General features: G+C 45.1%; 1 long non-coding RNA gene across 23 annotated transcripts in view; it reads left to right on the top strand.

The window, feature by feature from the left end:
- Positions 1 to 24,037, top strand: part of LOC107318221 (uncharacterized) — a 228,877-nt gene that overhangs the window by 167,706 nt on the left and 37,134 nt on the right. For 22 of the 23 annotated variants that reach the window (XR_014933312.1, XR_014933310.1, XR_014933290.1 and 19 more), the window contains one exon: positions 18,098 to 18,367. This is a non-coding gene — a long non-coding RNA (uncharacterized LOC107318221). Of the gene's footprint in view, positions 1 to 17,582; positions 18,368 to 24,037 lie in introns of those variants that run through there. The other variant, XR_014933293.1, reaches the window with a different exon arrangement.

Raw genomic sequence — 24,037 nt, 5'->3', positions numbered from 1 at the left:
TAGTTTTATTTGTCACAAACCCATCCATCAATCAAGCACAAGCATGTCTGAATGCTGAATGACATGTGGGTCTCAGCTGAAAAAATTCGATAACACTGTATTGTCAGGTTGCTCACTCTTTTTTTTTCGATAAGAAATACATTTGACTGAAATAGATAAGCATGCAACTACTAAAGACTTGAAGAGAGAGAGTGACATACATGGCAGCAAAGGTTGTTGATCTCTGGTATTAATGATACTTATGAGTAAATAAAAGAAGAAAAAAAAAGCTCTGGACATGAAACAAGCTTAAATCTGGTAGGTTTTCTTTATTAAGTTGGAGTTTCAAGTTTTCAGTCTGGGCATATATTATTGACTGCAATCTAAGTCCAAATGTTGTTAGAACTTATCGCAGAATTTATAGTTTAAGAATTGGTTAATAAAGTAGATATTTCTGGACAGTAAAATTATTTTAATATATGTTGATAAACCATTTATAATTTCTAAATGAATATGAAGATAAATAGAATTATTCCTTTAGGATTTAAAATTATTTAGAAATGTAATTGTCTAAACACAGATATTTTATGCTACACAAATACATATGTGCATCGCTCAAAAAATATCCATTTGAATTGTAATTGTATACTCAATTCTTTTGTATCTCTTAATTGTGGTTCCTGAGTGTCGTACATTATTGAAAACGTACCTCCTTACCCATATACAATTTTCTGTTTACACTCACTTAAAATAATTGTCTTATGGAACTGTTAAAATGCTACAATATTCCCTCTGTACGCTGTAAGTTCAGTGAAAGTAATCAGCTGATCAGAACAATTTTGTTTTCTAACCACAGAAGTAAATATTTTAGAATGGAAAACTGTATGGAATGACCTAAAAAAATCCATCAACAAAAGTAACAAAAAGGCAACCCAAATCACAGGCTCTAAGATGAATGTGATGTAGCCTGAAGTACTCACACACTCTATGAGTAAGCCATTTTTTCTCCACTCTGTGACTAGGGGCTACAAAACTGCAAAAATCAATGTGGGATTGCTTTAGATTTGTTGGGTAAATTACATGTGCTTGGCTGCTCCATTGTATCTGGCCCATATTCCATACCCGATACTTTTAGATGGAACTGGCACATAATACATAGACTCAGTATTGTTTTTTATGGATTTAACAGAGCTTAAACTGAACTCCATGGTAAGTAAGAAAACTTAAGAAGCGCAGCTTCTTGAAACCAGGATGAACACATAAATATAGAAACACTATTGAATCTGTGTCTGGGATCACCAGGCCCAGTTTTAATTTGGTGGGGTAGAGTCAGCACTAAGTAATCATAAAATGCTGGCATCTGTTGGTTTATCTTCAAATGATTATTTTGATGATTATTTGATATTAATGTGGAGTTTGGGGTTGTTGTTTTTTTTTGGGGGGGTTGTTGTTTTTTTGGGGTTTTTTTGCATTTGTACTACATGAAGAGTTATAAGCATTTTTAAAAGACATTCTTGATATTGTTTGAATGCTGGATGATGCCAGATTAAATTCAGAACACCTCTGTGAGCACCAAAAAGCACTTGGAGATCTCTGTGTGTATCAATTGCAGTACGTGCAGTGAAGATCAAGATGCTCAGCTGCAGAACACCTAAGTCTGCATTTAGGCATTTCAGTTGTGGACTCTTTTCAAGTTGTATGTGGTGTCTTATTTAAAAGAAGGAGAAAGGACATGATTTCAAATGTTTAATATGAAACAGAAAATCTGGCTGCCTTTGAAAATGTACATGTTAGTTAACAAATATGAGGTAATCAGATGTAAACAGTTTGCTAGATTTTAGGTGACGAAAGCTAGTGTGATAGGACTGATAACACTCCTTAGTAAGCCTGAAGAAGGCTGGTGTTTTCTTAGGGGAAAGCAAATGCATTTGCAGTTTTTAAAAGTAAGGTGCAAATGTTAGTTTGCCTTTATCATATTTGTGAATGGTGTATTACTAACGATATGTGTTTGTCATGGTTTTAAATACTGATCTCCAGAGCCATTCGTGAGCAGACAATAGTGACTGTAGCCCATAGAGTTAGTGAAGCCAGAAGTCTGACTTTGCATCCATGCAGACATCAGTGCTGCTGAAACCTGCCTGCACTTCCAAACCCATGATCCAGCCTGTGCTAAGCATGGAAACTGATAGCAGTAACTGATACTGCTTGTAGCACGGTGCCAGGCAAAACATGCTGTGTGTGGGTCCAATAGGCAAGGACTGCTGTCACAGTTGCAGCAGGGAATGCTTAAAATGTATTTACAGGGAAGAGAAAATAAGCCTTAAATTTCGGGGGGATGCTTTCACATAGGCAGCTCTGCTTCTTGGTCTCACCCCTCCCCTGACCTCCTGGCATGCCTCTTTCCTTCAGGCTTTGGATGGGCAGGGGATGGGCAGCACGTGGTCCTCAGACTACTGGCGCTCTTACAGACATCCAGCTTGCACTGCTGGCAATTCACAATCCTAATTCTAAACTTTAGAAGTGTCTTTATAGTTTTGCTGTGTTTAAAAATTACAGGACACATCCTCAGCTGGTGTTAATTGATATAATTCTAGTAGTGCTCTTGTTAGGACAGCAGTTTCTGCTAATGAACATCCTGCATTGTATCTCTGCAAGCATTCAGATGTGGTAATCAGCCCAGCCAGCCTCTATGAGTAAAGCAGAGCCTTGTCAGGGGGCCTCCACTTTAAAACTTTGCTTCTTGGTGTGTCAACGCTTGATTTTATTATTCTAAGGGCATTTTGATAACCCCTCTGTGTTTGGGTCTTCGTGGTGTGAAGGTCTGACTAAATAATGAGGGTACTTTCTCTTTTATCTTTAGAGGGAGGATTTCCTTATTACTGCCAATAATATGGGTCAGATTTTCAAAGGTGTTTTAACTTCACCTCCGTGTTTGTACTGCATAAACACTTGCAATTGCCTTTGTATCCAGTCACTCCTACAGATGAGCATTTACCATTATTTTGATATGCAAGTGATACTTGTGGATGTATTCTTCCATCTTATTTCTATAGATAAATATACACAGGCACAAGTGAGTGTCATGCTTTTATTTGGCATCTTGAAACGCTTAGTATTAAGTGGACCAAACAGTTACACCATTTGCTTTCTCAGGGTATATGATGGGTTCAATTTGCACTTTGAGGAAAAAGGAAAAGAGAGATGTTAATTCAACCTTTCCTGTAATTTTGAACTCTGTCTCATGTGATTGGAGACCTTAAAGGGTCCATGATCATATGTGAAATGCCTGTCTATATTCTAACACCTCCTGTGATACTATATAGTGGTAATGATCCTTCCTTTTTATCAAACACAAATAATTCATATGAAAAGGAACGTTAACTTCCATAAAACCACCATAGCTCTGCTCCTTAGGCAATAGAAAAAGCTTACAAAGCAATTGTTGGTTACTCCTTTTGAAGAAAGAATGCATGTGGATGGGGTGTCATCAACAAAATGTGCACTTCATGTTCCAGAATTCAATCCTGCTCATGAAGCTGTAGCCATTTAACTCCATGACTTCTGACTGCTCTCTGCCTGAGAACTGGAAATGCTCTATGGTATATCAGTAGAAGATATGCTGTGTTTTCCACTTACTCTTGGGGAGTATAATGGAGTTCCCGCTATTACACTTAGGTGAAAATCAGCTGCTGAAATGAGCAACAGTAGTGTTAACATCCCGTATGCATTAGAAGCCAGCACAAGTTTCATGTTGGTGTGTGTCTAGGACCAGGACCACTCAAGAGGTTAAAGATGTTGTTCATCAACTGGGAATGCAACTTGAGAAATATAAAGCCAATGGAATTAGAAAGAAAGGGCAAAACACCATATGATTTCTCTGTTTAAGTGCCATATGGCATCTCTTTAAAATGTATAGAACTCAGGAAAAAGGAGATTAGTGGAAAATGTAAGAGCTGCTTCATAGGGCCCTGAGGACCAGCAGTTCAAAATGCTGTAGTGTACAGACAGCCCTGCCTGAATATTAGGGAATAAATGATGCTAAGATAGAGAAGATGATGCACTCAGTACTTCTCATTAGCCTGACACGTATTCCAGAGTAGAATGATCAGCACAGTGTTGTTGCATGGCTACTATGTATGTGTGCGTTGTACTGTGCAACCCTGGCTGAAATTGAAATAGTTGTTCTTTGCTGCTTGTGGACCTGATTCTGTGTCCTTTATGCTAATTTGCCACTGGTTCCTTTGAAGGAAAATAATTCCAAAGGAGATCTTTGAAGTAGTCCCTACAGCTTTAAAACTTCAGGTATGAGATAAAAACTCATAAAGTGCTGTACAGCATTAACTGAAGGAGTGAAATAGCTCCATCAACCCAAAGCCCCTAGAAGCTATTAATTCTCTTAAAGCACATGTGAGTCCCCATAACATCGGTGAGAGCGATTTGCATGCTTAAGGCAAACATCAACCCAAAGGCAACAATTCACAATGAAAAGGAAAGAAGAAAAAAGAAAAAGCCCAGGAACAAAATTTTTCCAGCTTGAATTAAAAACTTGTCAACTCCACTGCATGTGTTTGACTCAAGCAATATTGTGTTGGCTGTAAATTGTTTGCAGTAGGGATGCTGTACTTTTAGAGGAAATAATCCAGAAAAGATTTCCACCAAACCCATGATAATTTGATTGCATAGTCCATATTTGGAGCATATTTGCATATTCACTTGTGTTTACAAATATATAAACTGTCATCTCGCAGGCAGGGAGAAGAAAATTGACAGAGGAGGTTCAGATGGGGGAGAAGGGAAGGAGCTGCCAGTAAGGCCACAGGCTTGCCAAAATCCGCTAAGCGAAGGAAAAGAAACAAAACACAGAGAATAGACAAGGAGAATGAGTGGCTAATTACTGTACAACCCACTCAGCTAAAAATGAAACATACAGGCACGAGACATCAGAGAGGCACATATTGCATAGGCACATCCTGACAGCAATGACAAAACAGTGTAATCACAAACAGAAAACTAGGAACATTTCCCTCTTTGTTGGCAGCGTTGGACTGGATGTGTTCTAGCAGAGAGGCTGTTACTGCCTTGTCACTGCCGGTCACTTTTCTCTTCCATACTGCGTGGGAAGATGTCAGCCCCTGTGCCAAACTGGAAATGGCTCTGGGAAAAGCATGACTCTGGATCCTGCAGATTCCTTGCACCTGATGCCAGCAGGGCCCAATTCTCATCAAACCAGTGCTCTCTCTCTGCCCTTGACTGGCATATTGTAGGGACATGGCTGGGTAAGGTGCTAATGCCAGTCATCAGTTTGAACTTGGGGTATCTGACAGATCCCTACTTTTGGCATGATTTACATCATGCCAGGCACCTGATTTCTACTTAATTAAGGACAGACTGGAGTAGTCTTTGCGTGGAACTGTATTCTTACTTGCAACTGTGTAGTGCTTGTAATCATATGAACTGATCATATAAACCAAACAACTCATGGAGGAGTTCAAAGCAGCGTAGGTTTGACAAAGAAAGAACAGGAAGAAATGGTATTGTGTTTCCCAACGAATTTAAAGTACACCGCAACTGCAGCTAGAGGCCATTAACTAAATAAATAGGTACTAGCTGGTAAGGTTTGCAAACCTGCTTGCAAGCTGCTACAAGCTCTCTCTGGACTTCAGCCTCTCTCTGCAAGCAGACCAGGTTATGTGCCCTGAAGGTGAGAGTGACCATGAAGAGACTGCAAAATGTTCCTAATATAGGGCATTTTCTAACATTGACTTTGAGTTCTCTGTTCTGTGGTAGTTCTAGTCTGAAAAATTTGTTGCAGTACTAAATTGTCTCTGGAGCTGTAGTGGAGAGAAGTTCTTCACTCTTGTGAGCAAGGGCAAGAGGTTGCTGTTAGGCTGCATGGGGTGAATGATTTGCCATTCAGGACAATTTTCTGAAATTAAGTTATAAATAATGTTTTCTTCTATCTTCAGTAGGCTACTGTAGCTGTCTACTGCTACTTCACTGTGCCTTATTCACCACCCAGCTGTACTGTGATGCAGCACGGTCAAGCATGACTACAGAGAACACTATTGCAATGTGATCTGCTTCCAGTCTCAGGTCTGTCATCTGAATGCTCAACTGGGTGCAGACTATCACAAATTTGGATGAAAATTCTTAGTTTTCTGAGCACAATATGACTGAAAAGAAAATCCCTTGAAGCTCTAGGAAAATGCTGAGTGTTAATAATCTCAGATCCTGTGGAAAGTGACTGTTCATGAGAAAACAAAAGTTAGACTGTACAAAAAGCACCTTCCACAGGATTAGCCTATGAAAAAAAATCCTACAGATCTCAGTCAATAGCACTCACCATTTCAAGTGAGAAGATAATTTATTTTAATAATAAGAGTAGTATAAATGAATAGAAGATGCAGATATTTGCAGTATATCGTATCTGATAAAGTTTATTTAAAATTATAGGACAGCCACACAACAAAGATGTACTGTAATTATATTTATGCTCACATACACATCTTATTTGCATCACACCCATCAATATGAACATCACCAGCAGGAGGAGGATGTGATCAAGGCACTGTTTTATCCCCTTGTGTTTCTTCTTCCAAAGAGAAAAGAGTTCCATTGGGGAAAATAGTTTTGTGACATGATCTGTACAGCAATAAACTTAATAATAGCAAGATTTATTAGAAAAAGTAACAAACTCAATGGGGCAGGGATAGAGACAAAGTAAAAACAGTTAATTTGCAATAGAAGTAATCTCACAGAGATTTATTTTACTTCAACTAATGCTCTAAATTTGCTTTTACCCTTTTATTTAATTTGACTTACATTACTCAAACGTCTCTGTGTGGACATGGCTAACTTTGTATGAGGACAATGTGAATAAGAGTCTAGCTATTGTTTTGTAACTGACAGATCGTTGTTGTCTCAGAATCCTTTATGTTCCAGCAGGTGTTGGCAGGAGGAATGCTGGCTTATAGGCTGAAATGTAATATTAAGAGGAGAAAAAGACAAAGCAACTTTTGAGAAAACGTTGCTGATATCAGTGAGTGTTTCTGCCATTCCAACCCTTTAAATCTTGCAAAGTCTTCTAACCTCAAAACCCAAATGACCAGCCGGAAAGAGAAGTGAAATTCAAGCTAGGCACTCCTTTAGCCTTAAATGAAAGTCACTCTTCTCCTCTGTTCCCAAAATTTTGAATAGATAATGAACCAAAGATGAATAAGACAAATAATGTCATATTCACGAAGGATCAGCAACTCTGAGTAGTTTGGAACAAGGAGCAAAGAATTTGCTCCTGCGGAACTTTGTGCCCTATGCAGTGAGCTTTCAGTGACGTTCTCATTGTTAAGGCTTTTCAGGCCACTGATGTAAACAGTAGGTTCTGTGACAAGTCCAGTGGAAGCTGTACAGTCTAACAGCTAAATGAAGTTTGGCAGTTCCTCTGCTTAGGCCTTTGATAGAGAAAACAAGGAGGAAGAGGAAGAGGTAGCTCCTACAGCTAAACGTTAGTGTTACGTGCGATGTCATTGCAAACATATTTTGAAAATTCCATTGTCTGTTTCTTTACCCTCATTTAGTACAAGCAGACAAATCATTTATTTCCAGGCTGCAACAGCACTGTTCCCTTTTACTTCTCTGAGAGATAAAACTGTCCTAGATACACTGCACACCCAACAACCCCACATTGGGCTTGTGCATTATAGATGATGAATGAAATCAAAGGTAGAGGAACTGTGTCGTTGTCATATTTCAATATTTCAATCTTATCCAGAGATCTTCCATCATTTAACTTCATTCTATGTCCCTCTCTCTATAGGGTTTAATTTTTAAAAGAATGAATCGGTTACTTGAGAGCGGGAGGTTCATACATGTGAACGTATCAAGGAGCATAAGGTGCCTTAATTCCCCAGTGCTTTTTTGGATCTGGACCATAATGGTGACTCTCACCAGCTTCTATACTGATAGGTTAGAACCTATTTCTCTGCTGTCTGTTTTGTTGTCCCTAAGCGCCCACTGCAGAGAGGAAAAGACGAGATAGTTGTGCACAGGACTTGCCATGGAAACACTGATCCTGGGGGGAAAGCCACTCAGGATCAGTGCTGCCCACTCTGTGCAAGTACAGATACATTCTGGTGTATTGTTAAGAGCAAATGATGGTGGGTGTAAGAATTACAAGCACAAGTATCTGATTGTCAGCCCCTGACAGGGTGAATGTAGCCATTAACTAATTAGCAACAGAATTTGCATAGCTTGCAACTCTCAAACATTTCTATGAATAAATTGATGGTCATCCAAATACTTGCAAATTAATTAATTAAGAGATGATGGGATTCTCCAGATAACAAAACTAACCATTTTTAGTAATTAAAACATTTTGCCCATATGATTACTCACCTAGTTCTACTAACAAGGTTGTTTTTGTCTTGTACAGTGGGAAACTTGTTACTGTATTATTTTTCTTCTGGGTTTTTTTGGTTTTTTGGTTTTTTTTTCTCCTGAATTTTATTTCTTTACTGTTCTGCTCTGTCCAAAGTATTTAATACATTAAGTTTTTTGCTTGTTAGTGATTAGGTTCTTGGGCAGGACTTGTGAAGACTTAGAGCATTTAAAATTCTCCAGCTGGTTGCTACTCCTATTTTGACTGCTACAAAATTCATTCATAACCGCAACATATTTCTCTTGTCCTTTGGTAATGAACAGACTAGAAGTGCCAAAAAAGAAAAAAATCTGTTGCCCTGACACTATTAGAGTGGGAGCTATGCATGAAAAGTATGAAATGTCTTATTCTGTGTTTAGAGCTGATTGTATTTCTTGGTGGTTGTGGCCTTGAAGTGTTTTGATTTTATCTTAGAATACAGGGCTGATCTGGATGAATTCCAGCTGAAGTTACAGGAATTGAAGAATTGAGCTACAGAACATAATGAAATGATTCAGTCCCATGCAATCTGATGAGCATCACTGTGTGTAATGGGGTGTATGTATGTGGTTGTATCTGAAGCTGGTTGTATACCATTGATTACAAAAGTACCTTTTACACATAGGGTAAGATAATTACTTTGTATGAAAAGCAGGACTATTTTAAAGCATTTATTTTAATAAATACATTTAGCACTAGTTTTCTGTATGTGGGTACATTGTTAGTAGGTAGTATTCAAGGCTAAAGCCCTTACCTTTGTGCTGATGCTGAAAACTATCAATTATAAAACACCTAACAATGTTCCACCAATGAGCGCGCTCTGTTAGCTGCACGTTCCTATTCCTCTCTTTAAAAGACAGATATTGCTTTGTGCAGGAGAGTCAAGATTGGGGTACCATTGTTAGGGCTGATTAAGGGGAGGAGGAACTGTTCAAATTTTAGGGTTCTTTTCTTATCAGACATTTATTGAACTGAATAGCATTTTGTTTTATATCGCGCTTTTTATGGCCTAGGTATCTCAGAGCTCTTTACAAAACACTGTTTCAGTAATAAATGTTACTAGCATAGAGAATGTGTAGGCATCTATTATGTGATCTGCAATAGCTCGTACTCTTTGGCATTCAAACAATACCTTTCGGTAGTTGGGTGATGAGAATAACTAAGACAGTTTTATTTGCGAATGTTAAATGTTTAAGAATCTTAGCACTGAAACCAAAATTAAGAGGAAAATATTTATCCTGTAGCTTATAATTTGGTAAAATCTATTTGGCATCCACCTGGATGTGGAGTCATGGTAGGCAAGAAAATGCAGAGCAGTAATTGCGCATTGAAGGTACAGAGATCTAGAAGTAGTGCCAACCTCTGTCGTGGGCAGTCTACCAGTCTTTCCCAAGTGGTTCAGAATCTCAGCTGCAATGATCCTCACTGGATTGTCTTTGCAGGAGTGCTACACCCCAGGCTGCATGGAGCACACATACGATTCCAGCTAGTCTTGACTGTGTGTGAAATAAGAAGGGGATACTTAATGAGTAGTGAAGACAGTAAGATGAGGCAAATAAAAAAAAAAAAAACTAAAAATAAAAGTAAGACGAGAATGGCTCCAGACATCCCCCTCAAAAATTCAGTGTCTGTTTCAATCAGTTTGGATTCACAGCTGTTCTCTCTCTGTCCTTATTAAAATTGCTCTATTGCTAGCGGAGATTATGAAGAAAAATAAATAAATAAACCTTCAGGTCAGTCACCACAGATCAGCAGCAGAGTTAAAGCCAGGGGAGACAGCAGAATTGGTAAAATCCTGAATTGGTCACAACTGCACAGATTGTCCTGGATGTGGTCTTTCTTACAGTTATGCCTATGACATACTTATAGCTATGCCAATGCCTTTTCTGACTGCACCCCAGATGCTTTTTCTTTTCTCTAGATTTCTGGCTGTCTGTGCCCTAGCTCTCCTTTCCTGTAGTCAAGGTCTCTCTTCTTTCTCAAGCTCCATCTGCTCTCATCTCCCTTTAAACTCTTCTCTGGCCCCCCTCCTTCAACCGGGACAACACTGCACCTCTTTTCAAAGCCTATTTTTTTTTAAGAAGAAAATAAAATACATGAAATCTGAATGACTTCAAAACCATATTCTGGTGCTTTCTCTTGCTTCTCAATCCACTATTGTTGTTCAGAGAGTGTATAGAGCACTATATCAAGTAATTGGGTATTATCTTCTGGACTGTAGTTCAGGCACTAAAAATAGCGTATTAGTGACCACTTTGTTCCATGTGCCTCCTCTTTATAAAAAGAGCTAAAGGCACTTTTTCCATGTTGGAATGTTAACTTCTAGCAGAGGTGCTGTTCTTTTAGTGGTGAAAGCAAAATACGTATGAACTGGATGTGATTGTTACTTCCATAAAATGTTGTAAAACTCATTGCCCCTTGATTATTTTCTGACACTAGGCTCATACTTGCAAGTTAAGACTGACATGGTCTCCAGTGCTGTTTGACAGCATTGCTTTGTTGTTCTGCTGTTCTTTATCCTGTGCTCTAGGAGCCTGTGGGTGCACTTCTCTCATTATGACAGCCACCAAGTGAGCAGCTGTTTCCAAATGTGCTTGATGATTTGGGAATCAGCATCTTCACAGGAGCCAGCCAGGTAGATGATCTTGAAGAGAGGGCAGTGGTTTCTATCTCTAGCCATGAAAAGGGACAAAACGTCCTGAAAAATGGCTTCAAGGCATTTCTGTGGACAATCTCTTCCAAGTGTACCCTTTTCCATTGGCTACTGGGGGACCTCTGACCATGTTTCTATTTCTGAAAGTCCTGCAGCTTGTTGCCCCTCACCGGCTGCTCAGGTCGAGCCTCCGTGCACCACAGCAAGGTGATCTCTTTCTTACTGCAGCTGTTGAGAAGGATGACCAACTGACAGTAAAATTGCTTGGTACTGATGAGCCCCTGGCTTTGTTACTGTGGTAAAACATACATCATTTGACAGCTGCTTGTGCATGGAGAAAACCATAGATGATTAACGGTTTCCTGTCTTTTCTTGCTACTGATCTTCTTTGCTTATGACAGATGAGACTCAGATGTCTTTTTCTAAGAGGCAGAGAGAGAAAGGGAGGATATTTAAACTTGTTCTCACCTAAGTCTTTTATGTTATCCTAAAGACCTTATTTGTAGTAGAGGGTTTTTTTTTCCCTGCATTTCAGCTCTCCTAAAATGATCAGATCTGTCATTCAGCTTTAAAAGGGAATGTATGTTCTCCCTCTCCTGGATTTTTTTTTTTCCCCAAGGGGTATAATGCTAATTTTACTTATTCAGAAATTAAAATAGCAAACAGTTTATATGAGGTGTTGATAATTACCTATATTACTGTAACGCTGTGACAGATGTTGGCAAAAAGAAGCAGAAAATGCCTACAGCTGTGCACTCCACGACATCCAGTTTATACTCAGACAGAAGGCTAACAGATGTTCTGAACTGTCACTTTGCCTAAATGTTTTTAAAGTCTAAGGACCTGCTTTATAATTCACTGGGGCCTCATTTGGTTTCGCAGAGGTCCTCAGAATTCCCATCTGTGACAATTAATGTTGAAGACTTTTATAAATCAACCCTTGTCCTTATTAGCCCTCTGCAAATAGATACTGTGTATCTCTATACTCCCGAGACTTCCATTTTTTGTGACCTTGTTATTAATTGCTACTACTCGTATGTAACATAATTCATGTTTCAAGCAGAAATGGATTACGTGAATGAGCATCAAAGATCACCCAGGTGCATTTGACTGACCTCACAGTACCTATGTTAAAACATTCTTTATTGTATCCACAGTGCTGTGGTCATTTGAAAATGCTGACATCTCCAAACTACCTGCTCAGTTTCCCAAAGGAAAATATGAATCTTGGTGCTACAAAAAGGTAGTGCTTTAGCAGATATGTTCAGCTGCTGGAGCTATTTCTATTCCTGGAGAGTGTTCTTATTCAAAAATAGTGAAATCGCTAAGGGAGACTTTAAAATAATTCAAGCTTCATTTATTATTTCAAAATGGATTTGTTCTGAGGGTGACATGTAAGTTATGTGTGCAGGTAGAAAATCTGAGATTTGAAATAGTCTTTGGCCTCCAAGCTCCACCCAAATTTTCCAGCATACCTTTAGATAAGCAAAAAAATGTCTGTAGTATAAAACAACTTAATACTTTACTGATAGTTGCCATTTCTTTTTAAAAGCTGGGTTCCTGTTGTACAGCAGTTTAATAGCTTTAACATTGCACTGCCATAATCAGTGTTTGGCCTCTTCTGTTCCCCAGTCCTGTATGGAAGCAGAACTCCAAATTGTACATCTTTCTGGGTTTGTTTCTAAATTACTCCCCACACTTAATTACGAGGATGAGAGGGATGCCTTATTCCTCTTTGTTATAGGCTAAGCTCTCAGTAATCCCAAACAAAAGAGCCAGTTCTGGAAGATATAGGATTTGCTAGCAGGATTATGGTCTCATAGATAATGATGTGCAGTCAGCAGAAGCGAAGCTTTATTTTAATTCAAATAAGCTAGTAAACAAACCACTGACAAGTCTGCTGGTGAGAGTAACTGGCTTCTGTTGCCACATTGGCAGCTAAATTATAGAAAATCTATTATACCCTGTTCACCATATGTTTAATTTAATACAGATACAAATTAAACTATCCACAGTGCCTATTAAAATAACAATACATATTTTTTAAATATATGAATGTTTTAAGATACATTCCCCTGACCTTAAGAAGGGCAATGCTGATTTGGGAGACTACAGCAAAACACATGCTATAGTCAACAGATTCTCTTCAACAACAACAACAGTAATTTGAAAACCCCTGAATATTAATAGTACAGTTTTGTAAAAGATAATGAGGTTAATTGGGGAGTTTTACCTTCTAAGCATCTGCTCTTCCGTGTTTCCCTCCCCCTAGGTTCCTGGGCATGGATTTGATAGAAGTGGCTGATATCTAATCCGTTGTACACTTTTTAATTCCGTGCCAGATGCAGTGTGAGTTGTTTGCCCTTTTCCTGCTGCAAACAGATATCCCTCATTTCTGCATATCCTCATTTGTTAATGTTCTCCTAAATAGTCCTCAGCTGGATTTTTGACCTGTTGGGAGCTGCTACTCTGTGTCACTGGCAGAAGGTTTCAAATTGTGTGGAGTGGTTTGTACTCATTGCCCACGTTCAGAGCAAAGGTGTATTTTAGGCCCACTTTGGACCTTCATTGCTGTCTTGAGTCCTGTGATGGCTGCAGTGAGAGTATCTAAGTCTGGGTAGTTCCACATACGCTAAACATAGCTCCTAAATTCTCTGAGTCTCTGAGTCACTGCTCATAGCAGGCTATGGAGAATGGGGTTAAAGATCAGCAGCTGTCCCTGCGGTGAGGTGGTGATGATGAGGGACTACCTGAAACCATACAGAAACCACGGAGAAAATAACCTCTCTAAATTCATTGCAACTGAAGCGAGTGATGACAAAGTGCCAGGCAGCACAGTGCCAGGAAACTGTTCTCTGGATGTTGCTGGAAGCCCTCTGCCAAGGTTGGCTCTGTCTCTTCTTAGTCCCAGGCTGCTGACAGCAGCAATGAGCATGTAATGGGACAGGAGTTCTGAGAAATGACTTGATGTGGTTTGGGGATTGCCACCTTACAGCAATACATTCAGAATTCAGCATTCAGAATGATCTCTTATCACTTAGGATGTAAGAATGCATGCATACCTCACAGACGTGTGGAAGCGTGTGTGCAGAAAGGGGTCTGAGTCCTCTGAATGCCAGGTATCATGTGCCATGCATGTATAGGCTGTGTACTGTCATGGTATGTAACATATGTACAGGTATGTGAAGTATGTGCCTCCTGTATGCATAAATACACACACGGACTATTTGAATTGCTTTAAATTACTGTTGTTATTTGCCAAAGGACTTTCAGACTCAATGTATTTGTGTTACATTGACATAATGTACACAGGAAGGTATTGGTTATTGCAAATACGTCTACCTGCCGTGACAAATTCATCTTCAGAATGTGAAAGGAGCCCAACTCCAGAGAAAGTTGCCATCTAAAGGGCTGAAAAAAGGAAGATGTCGGGTCCTTACGATGTGTGGGCAAAGTGCTAACGGAATATTTCCCAAGAGAAATGCGTCGTTTACTCTGTGCTCAACTTTCAGTAAAGGCGGATTTGGCACTGCAGCTATCCACAGCAATTGGCAGCAAAAATATTGCAGTGAACGTTGAGATAATGAATGAACAATTTCAGATCGCTTAGAGCGGTCACAGGGAGGGAAAAGAACTGAAAGGTCTCCAGGTTTCGGAAGCACGTCTGAAACTCAGACATAATTTTCTGCACTGCGAAGGGCCTGTCTGCCCTGCAAACCTGCAGCTCCTCAGGAGACTGCGAGATCTTTGCAGTTAAACGGGCTTTTTACTACCGTATCCCAGGACAAAACAAACAAACTGCTGTCGGTGCTTCATAAATGTTCTTTCTGCACCGTGAGGTGGTGGGAAGCTTTTCTAGCTCTTTGAAGGACCGTGTGTCCGTGCGACTGGTGTGAATCCCGGTGAGCTGCCTGCACGCTTTGGGGATAGAAAAGCCCGAACGTGCTTTAATTGAGAGCGTGCTGCCAAGAACTTAGGGAAACGATCGCACGGGAGAACTTTCCCTGGTGAAAAGAGGGAAACGCAGTGAAAGGAGTCGCGAATGAGCAGCCCCGCGGCCCGGGGTCTTTTCGGACACTTCCAACCCCGTCCTTCGGGGCTCGGGGAGCGCAGCGGCTCCGCTCGGGACGGTCGTGTCCCCGCTGTGAGCGTCCCGAGCCGAGCCCGGGGCGAGCAGAGCGCGTCCGTGTGTGCGCCGGGCAGCGGGAGGAGCGCGGCTGGTGCCGAGCTGTGCGTTGGTGCGGGGCCCTGCTGGACCCGGGCCCGACTTCTGGAGTTCTTTGCTCCCCGGGCGCGGCGGTGCATCGGGAGTCTAAGGGAGGGCGCCTCGGGCCGACTCGCTGCTCGGGTATCCGGTCTGAGATAAGATAAGGATCTGCTGCGTAAATTTGGAGTTATCTGCTATTTCATCTACGCTGCTGGATGCAGGTGTTTTGTTCTGTTTTGTTTTCTCGAGTCTTAAATGAACTGTGAAAGCCCAAATCCGGCGCATCGTACCACTCTGCGGTTCTATGACATTCAATGTCCCATCCCGTGGGAGCAGTTTCGTGGCACAGTTTATGCGTATCGGTGCCGTGCGGGGCGAGATTGGGATGTGAGTTTCCCTCAGAGCCCTTCCAGCCCATGGATCACGCGTTTTCCTTCTTTTTTCCTTCATGGTTATTCCCCCTCCCCGAGAAAGTGTCACACGTTGATCCCGCGCATCTGAAACTTGCAGCCGCCCGGTCCCACGCACTGATGATTTCGTTTCCGGCTATCAGCAAAATGAGCTTTAAGCCAATTTCGTGCTTCGGGCTAACGAGAGGGATTCGTGTTTCCCTCCTCGGTGTTTGGCATTCCCGGAATCTCTTTGTCAGCTTGCTGTAGGACGCTGCTGTAATTTGCTTGGAAACTCTCTCCAAGAGCTGTATACAGCTGTTAAGAACGACGTGCAATTTCTGAGCCATCGGGACGCTTTGTCTGGGAAAGAAAAAAAAAAAAAAAATCATCTTTCCTCGCTAAGTCCGTATTAAACTGCTCAGAGCCCGGTTCCCATTTAACCCAAAGCACCTCTATAGGTAGCGAAACGCGCCTTTCCTACTAATCCCTTTCCTTCACCGCTGTGAGTAACAAAATACCTCTTCTATAGAAGCGGCACTTTCTTCCCTAACGTTGCCCAGTGTTTAGGAAAGCACTTGCACGATTTCCCCAACTTTTGGGTTCTTAGACCACTGATGGTTTTTTCCTTCTCGCTTAGAGGTGCAATATTAGGAGGTCTCTTATGTGCGCTCCGCCGTCCTCTGGGCGTTAAGCCCGGGCTGAGCAGAGCCCCCATCCGCTGGCAGCGGGGCCTGGGGGGCCGGGGAGCGGCGCGGGGCGGCCGGAGGGACCCGGGGCCGAACGGAGCGACCGTGTGGGGACCGGAGGGTACGAGGCCACCGCCCCGGGGCCGCTCGGAGCCGGCTCGGAGCCGTATGCGCTCCCTCCCCGCTCTGCTGGGGCGAGCCGGCGGGAAGATGTTTATCCTGAGATGGAAAATGGGTTGTTGAAAAACAAGCTATGCGCAAATAGTTTAATTTTCCGTTTTGATGCTTATCTTTGTCTCCCGAATTTCATCGGAGAGGCTTTAATTGGCGTGTGGGTAATAGTTCCTAAATAATCCCTTATTAGATGACTTCAGACGAGTTGGGAACCAATAACGTCTTAGTCCCAAAAGTGAAAGTAGAATTGGAAGGCGCGGGTCAGTTTTTGTCAAAGGGCTCATTTGGGCATCTTTGCGTCTGCTGAAAAAGCTAATTAAAGAATGTTTGAAGGTTAAAGTCATTATTCCGTGCTGTTGTCGTGCTACAAGTGAGCCGAGTTTTGTGAAAACACAAAGGGCAGAAGTCACAGAGGTGGATTACTGTCAGTCCCGGCTACAGAGGCACAGAGCACTGTGGCATTAATTCCTATAGAAAGGTAGACAAACACAGGCACTGCCTAACAACTTTCCCGCAGAGCCCCATTGTCTAAGCACTTTCTTTGGCTTCGGGGCTCTCCTCTGCTCGCTACAGTCTCAACCGCATTGAGAAGCGGGCAACGGGCAGCGTTTCGGGCGCTATTTTGGACCCGGGAAAACATTTCCCAGCTGCGCTTCTCGCCGGTTCCGTGTTATCCATTTTTCCCTCGCGTTGCTGCTCGCGTATTCATTACTCGGCTTAAAGTTGGCGGGGCACGAGAACTCAGTTCGCTGCCCCCACCCGCACGGTGCGCCCCGGGGCTGCAGCTCGGCAGCTGCGGAGGGGTCGGTGCGGGTCCCGGCGTGCGGGAACGAGCGGGGAACCGACGGAACGAGGTCGGCCCCGTTCCCACGCCGGGAGCTGCTCTCGGGGTGCGCGAGTCGCCGAACGAGGCGCGCAGAGATGCGCACACGCGCTGCTCGGCCCCGCTTCTCGCGGCTCCTCTGCCTCCGCTTCGAGGCCGCTGTGCCCCCGCTCTGCCCCACAGCCGGGTCGGAGGGGCCGCTGGGGCTGCGGAGCTCCCCACATTGAGAGAAACAGATGTTTGGGCTGAGCTGAGGGTGGGGGGAGGTGGGGGGGAACCCTGCAGCTGCAAGTCAAAGAAATATATTGATAAAATATTTCAGTAGTAGTAAATACGCGGGGATCGGCTCGACCTTGCGAGGTCTTCATTTTAATTTTTTTTTCCCCCTATATACAAAAATCTTTATCAAACCTCTATTCTATGGCTTCAATAAACAGAACCCATTACCTCACGGCAGCTTTTGTTGGCCTGTATACAAGCGAGAACAAAATGGTTATTCAGGAGAACGCTTTCGATTTTTATTGTGTGTAGTATGCACAAAGAGCAGTGTTATTGTATTAAAAAGAACCATCTGTAGCAGAAACAATGGCATCAAATTATCTTTGAATACCCACTGCAAAAATATAAAGCTTTTTTATTATTCTTCTGCTGTACGGTGGGGGACAGAGAAGTGACTTTTTTGTTGTCGCGGGTGCATTCTTATAACACACACAAAATCAGCCATTTGGATTTTTTAAGCCATAAACGATTTTTTTCCCCTCTTGTTCCAGGGACCGCAGTTAAAAGCTAGGGCTAGGACTTGGAGGATGTGTAGGCAAACGGAAGGAGAGCCGGGGGAAGAAAAGCCGAAATGGATTCATTCTCCGTCCTGGCTGGAGGAGGAGAGGAGCGGGGACGTGCGGGCTGCCTGCAGCTGCCTCTGTCCGGTGACAAGTGCTCGCAGCCCCGCGGCTCACTCGTGCTCAGGAGTCCGCGCGGACTTTCGCTCTAAGCTGCCAATCAAACCTCTAACCGCCACCACCCTGCGCTGGCACCGACATGTAAGTACCGCACCGCAACTTTGACATTCACGCTTTTCCCCCCTTCCTCCCCCGTGACCTTTAAAACGATGGAGAAATACCGCTGCCGCTCAGCGCCCGCCGCTCCGAGCTCGACGGCGTTACACTGAGGGACTCGGGCTCGGGTTTGGCTTTGCCCGCAACTGCGCGGCAGCCGCTTTGCGACCGGAGCGCCGGGCAGGAGCGGAGCAGCCCGAGGCCGCCCCTCCGCGGGGCGCACGGACCGAGGGGACCCCGCGGGCTGCTCCGAGCGGGGCCGCTGTTCCGGCGGGGTCGAGCCGCAGAGCGGGGGCAGGTTCCGCTGCGGGGCGGCAGTTGGAGTCAGGCCGGCGCTGCGCTGCGCTGTCCGGGAGGCGGCCGGGGCGCTGCGCGGGGTCTGGGGGCGGCCGTAATGCGGGGGTTACCTGGGCGCGCAACGGGCGCGCAGCAGCGCTGGAGCGGCGCCCGCTGCGCCTGCGCTTTGTCGCCCCCTGCCGGCAGCGCTCGGCCCGTCACCCTCCCTCCGCTCCCGAGGAAAGGGGGGACGGCGGGGGGTTCGCGGCCGTACGGGGATCCGCGCACAGCTGAGCGCTGAGGGACGGGGCACCCGAACACGGGAGGAGACGCGGGGAGACCCTGGGCAGAGCCCTCGCTGGGCAAAGAGGCCGTGCCCGGGGAAGTTGCGAGTCAATCAATGTGTGTGTCACTGCCTGAGCATAACGCTGCTGCCTCCCGGTGCACCGCAATTTGGGCTGGGAATGATCGATTTTGACATTTTGGCTCATTATGATGCCACTTAAAGGGAGGCTCTTTTTAGTTACAGTTAGCAAAGTTAAGGTTGGGTTTTCCCCCCTCTTCCTCCCTCCGCCTTCTTCCCCCCACCCCCCTTGTGTTTTTTGGGGTAAGAATTTGGTAGATAAAGGTTAATCTTGGGCTGAATGATAGAGCTGTGATTGACAAGAGAAAAGGTGTTGAGGGCAGGTCGAGCTGTCTTATTTACAGCCCACTGCTTGCTATAGAGCCTTTGTTAGGACTGGAAAGCTAATTTAGTGCTGATCAAAAGCACCACGGAGTTAAAGGACTGGTAATGACTGCTAATTTCATTTCAGCCTCATACATCCCCAACCGCTGTAATTAAAGACGTGCTATTTAAATACAGGTGAAGAGTTTTTGTAGCAGGGGGAAAGTGGGCAGCCGGGTACCATTTTATTTCTGCTTAATGTGGTCAGAGAGCACCGTGTGCCGCGGGGCGAGCGCTGCTTTGTGCGGCCCCGAGGGGACAGCCCCGACCCGCCGGGTTATGTGGGTTTAATTCCTCCCATGCAACGGCATCGGGAGCGCTGGGAGAGGCGACACGGAGGGTGTGTGTCAGCCGTGAAGTGCCTCAGCGGAAGCTCGGCTCCTCGTATTATGATTATTTTTAATTAAATTATTTCCCCACTCCACTCGGCCGGCTCCGAAACGATGTAATTTCACAACTGATGTAACAGTTTCTTTTCTGAGATGCATCAAAGGATAAAAGCTTCGCGTTTTCGTGGTTGGTTAAAATTGCTACCCAAAAAAAAAAAAAAAAAAAAAAAAAAAAGGAAAAAAAAAAGAGAGAGAGAGAGAATTTAGCCTTTAATCTCTTTTATCTGCCGAGCCTGAAGATCCGCACTCGACCCCGCTCCGCTCCGGGCTCTCCCCCTCTTCCGGGGCCGCGCCGGGCGGGAGGCGGCGCTGAGAGCGGGATGCGGCGCCCCCTGTCGGCAGCACCAGGAGCCGCCCGCGGGGACCGGGCGGAGGAACCGCGGCTCAGCGCGGAGCGGAGCCCACGGGGCCGGGTGTGAGCGTGGGGAGGTGGGGATGGGCAGTGAGAAATCACGGGAAGGGAAGGCGCCTCCAGATCGAGCTCTGTGGATGTGCAGGCATTAAACATAACGCCACGGATGTATGTGTGAGCAGAGCTGCCGAAAGCTCCGTCCCTGGAGAAGTGTCCGCGTGTGCCGCTGTCTCCCAGTGTGATGCTGCGGGACCGCGCCGCGGTAGTGGGTGGCACTGGGCAAATCCCTCGTCTCCAGCTGCGTCCCCAGCTCCCGCTGCTGTCGGGACGCTGCAGCCTTCCGGATGATTGTGATTTCCCCCCAAGGCGCTGGAGCTAAGTCGCACTGACAGGTGTTACTTGCGAGCAGAGCTCGACGGTTCCGTTTCATTAAGGCAGAGTGCTCGCAAATGTCATATTTTAAGGCGAAGTGATGAAGTCGTCTTCCTCCTCCCTTCCAAAATAAGAGCAAAATAACCCCCACACACACCCCAACCCGGTTCCTGGAAAAGGAGAAGCGTTATCTTAGTGAATGCGTGGAGCGGGGGGTTTCTTCCTCTCTGTTGACAGATTTAAAAGAAAGCTGCGTGTTACAAAACCGTCAGCCAAAATACGCGAAGTGCCGCATTGTCACCAACTTTTACATGAATTCGCCGCTTATTTTATAGGCATCTGCGCGGTGATGCCTATAAAACTGACCGCGATTTGTGCGTCCTGCGTGCGGGGAGGAACGTTAATGGGAACCAAATGATTCCTGCTAAATCGGGGTGATTTTGTCGCTCCTGTTAACAGCCTGTTTGAAAGTCGTAATGCCGCATTTCTTCTATGAAACGCTTCCTATGGCCGTGCTTCTCACTGTAAACTTTTCGCTTTAGACATTAAGTACGAACTGCGGTTTTGAAGGATCATTGTTTGTCGCGCAGAGTATGCGCGCTCCGTTCTCTCGGTTTGATCTCCGCTTGAAACACCCAATGTGTCCCAAAATAAAGGCATCGCATTTTCTATAAATAATAGCAAGAGCCCTGCGCGGATTTCTGCACAACGGAATTCCCACATTTCCTTTACTGTTTCTTTCCTCGGCGCGCGTTGGGTATATATAACTCTGAAATTAAGCAAAAATACACATCTGTATGGATCTGTCAAGCCAGCTATAAACAGAGATATTATATGTCAATTACCACAGGAAACAGAAAAAATACAGAGAGGTTGGTACACACGTTCTAACGTCAGGAAGCGCTTTGCAAAAAACGCAGTGACTCCTGCAGCAGTGTGAATGATTAACCTGGACTCAGAGCGGGGATGCTGGGGCTCCCCTGGAAACAGCAGCGCTGAGGGGGCTGGAAAGGGCTCGGAAAGTGCCCCCTCCGAGGTGCAGAAGTTGGCTCATTGAATGAGGCTGTAACCAAATTAGGAGCGCTCCCCGGGCTCGCTCGGTGCCAGCTGCGGGTCGGTCCTGAAGCCGGGAGGGAGCCGGGGGTGGCACGCAGCTGGCAGCGGGGGGTGGGGGCAGCTCCGTGCTTGTCCTCGTTCGTCCCCGCTTGGAGGTAAAGTGCGGTTTTACCTTACGTGTGTCTTTTGGAAGTAGGCTTTATGGACACCTGCATTTCCTCCAGATCTCGAGGAGTGGAAGAGTGGAGGAAACGAATCCTAAAAGCAACCGGGATGCAGGGCAGATTAGCTCATTCTACCTTTCTTTTCTCCTCCCCATCCCCAGGCACGGCTGCTGCAAGCCCTTTCAAGGCAGAGGGGTGCTGGGAGCAGCCCCATTCCCATGCGACATGCACCACAACCCAGCCCGGGGGGTTCAGATCTTTCATGCACCCTTAAGGTTTTCCTTGTCCACACACACAGGCCTAAGCCCTACGAGGGATGCTGGGGAGTGGCCAGGCTCCCTCCTGAAAAGGCTCTCCCGGGTCATCTTGGGGCAGAGGACAGCAGACAGACACATGGGAAGCACTGGTGGTATTATTTATAGCACCATCTCTCTGCTCCGATTAAGTGCCGTCTAAATATGAATTCACGATATAGACAGCTAGTCTATAATTTGAATTAAGCCCCCCCCCCCCCCCCCCCAACGAGCCCGTCACTTGAGAATTCTGAAATCACAAGCCTAAGTTGTCACAATGAGCCCATGGTGTCAATAAACCATGGACGAGATGGAGAGATTGTCACTCCAGACCATAACAGTTCTGAAAGTGTCATTACCGTCTGTCCTGTCAATGAGCTCCAAATTAAGGACTATGAGGAACAGCGAGATAAAAGTCACCGTCTTGGCTCCATTATGGGCGATGGTGTCAGTGATCTGAGAGTCACTGGAAAGAGATTGCTTTTTTTCTTTCTTTCTCTTTATTATTTTTTTTTTCTTATGTACTTTCAATCCGTGCCTCGGGATTCCAGGGTTTGAGGTGCAACCTTGAAGCACCCCGGGCTGTGCCTCAGGCGTTCCCATTGAATCCGCCAGAGCTTCTTTGGGAAACGTCTCGAATTCAATGCGGGAGTCGGAATAATTCCATCAAAACTGCTCTGGGGCCAAAGAGGACTTCATTTGATTTGGGCGACACGTGTGATCCCATGCACAGACGCGTTTCTACACCTTTTTTTTTCTTTCTTTAGTCAATAGAAAGATGGTGAGGGGGAACGAGGGAAATAAAATAGAAACCTCAGCTTTGGCAAAAGACAATGCGTTTCTGTGCGAGATGGCCCCTTCCAGGCATTAAAACTTGTAGAAAAAGGTCCCAATCTCTCCTTCCTGTGAGCCTGAGAGAGTTGAGGGGACTTATTCAGAAACTGGAAACCTTCAGCTCTGGATTTTTGTGCCTTTGTGGGTTTAGGCAAAGCAGTTAGCGTTCTTCAGGAGGGGTTTTGTGTTTAATATACATGAGTTCATTCAACTACAATGGGAAAAGAAAACTCATTTGTTCTTATAAAACTAGGAAGGAAAGATAACTTGAAATAGAGCGCCCAGAAGGGCCGCGCTCAGGGGGTGCCATACCAGCACAGGGCCTGCACCCAGCAGCCATCCCACCCATGGCACACAGCAACTCCTGACCTCCTCCTCACTGCTGCTGCTTGATTTTCTGCTTTATTTTTAAGGTCATGTAAAATAATAATAATAACGGCTTCCATTCTGCTCTGATCGGGATGAAGGGTCGGGGAGGGGTATTCCAGATGTGGGGGAGAGTCACCCGGAGTTGGAGGGCTGTTTGTGGAGCCCTGGGAGCAGGGCAGGTTTGGACACACGGCCTCTCCGCTTGCTGGAAGCCTTCTGAAAGCGACTTGGAGCTCTGCTGTGTGTACACGAGCCGGCTTTGCTGATGTTTATTGTGTACGTTCAACTCGTCCCATCATCTCAGCTTTATGATCGCTTTTTACATTTCTCTTGTGGTCCCACAGAAGAAAGGTGAAGCCGCTCCCTCTTATTTCCATTTCGATTTTTGTTTTTCTTTAACGCTGTGTTAACGCTTTTCTTTTTTTCCTTAACGCCGCTCGAAGTAGCAGCAGAGCTGCTGGTCGCGGTGGTCGCAGGGCGGGCGGTGCCCGAGGGGCGGCTCGAAGCGGACCCCGGCAGCCAACGCTCCCCGGGGCACAGCCGGGCCCGGAGCTCGGCGCGGGGCGGCTGCGGGGCCACGGGCTGCCCGCACGTGTGCTCACCCGGCGGTTCCATTAGGGGGAAGGGGGATGAAAGGGGACGCCGGGAGCAACGCGGAGCTCCCTCCGCATTCCCCAGCTTTCAAGGGTCCTTAGAGCCCTTGAATGAAATTATTGGGCGAAATTGGGGCTGGACGCAGGTTTGTGCCTCACCCCCCCCCTCGATCGTTTGTACGTGTAATGCCACTTCTGAGAGCGACAATCGGGCTACTTGCTGGACAGGC

Source organism: Coturnix japonica, chromosome 12, assembly GCF_054131305.1.
Source record: "Coturnix japonica strain WE chromosome 12, WE-NBRP24, whole genome shotgun sequence".
Taxonomy (NCBI): domain Eukaryota; kingdom Metazoa; phylum Chordata; class Aves; order Galliformes; family Phasianidae; genus Coturnix; species Coturnix japonica.
The sequence above is the reverse complement of the archived record's forward strand: the minus strand, read 5'-3'. Positions and strand labels throughout refer to the sequence as shown.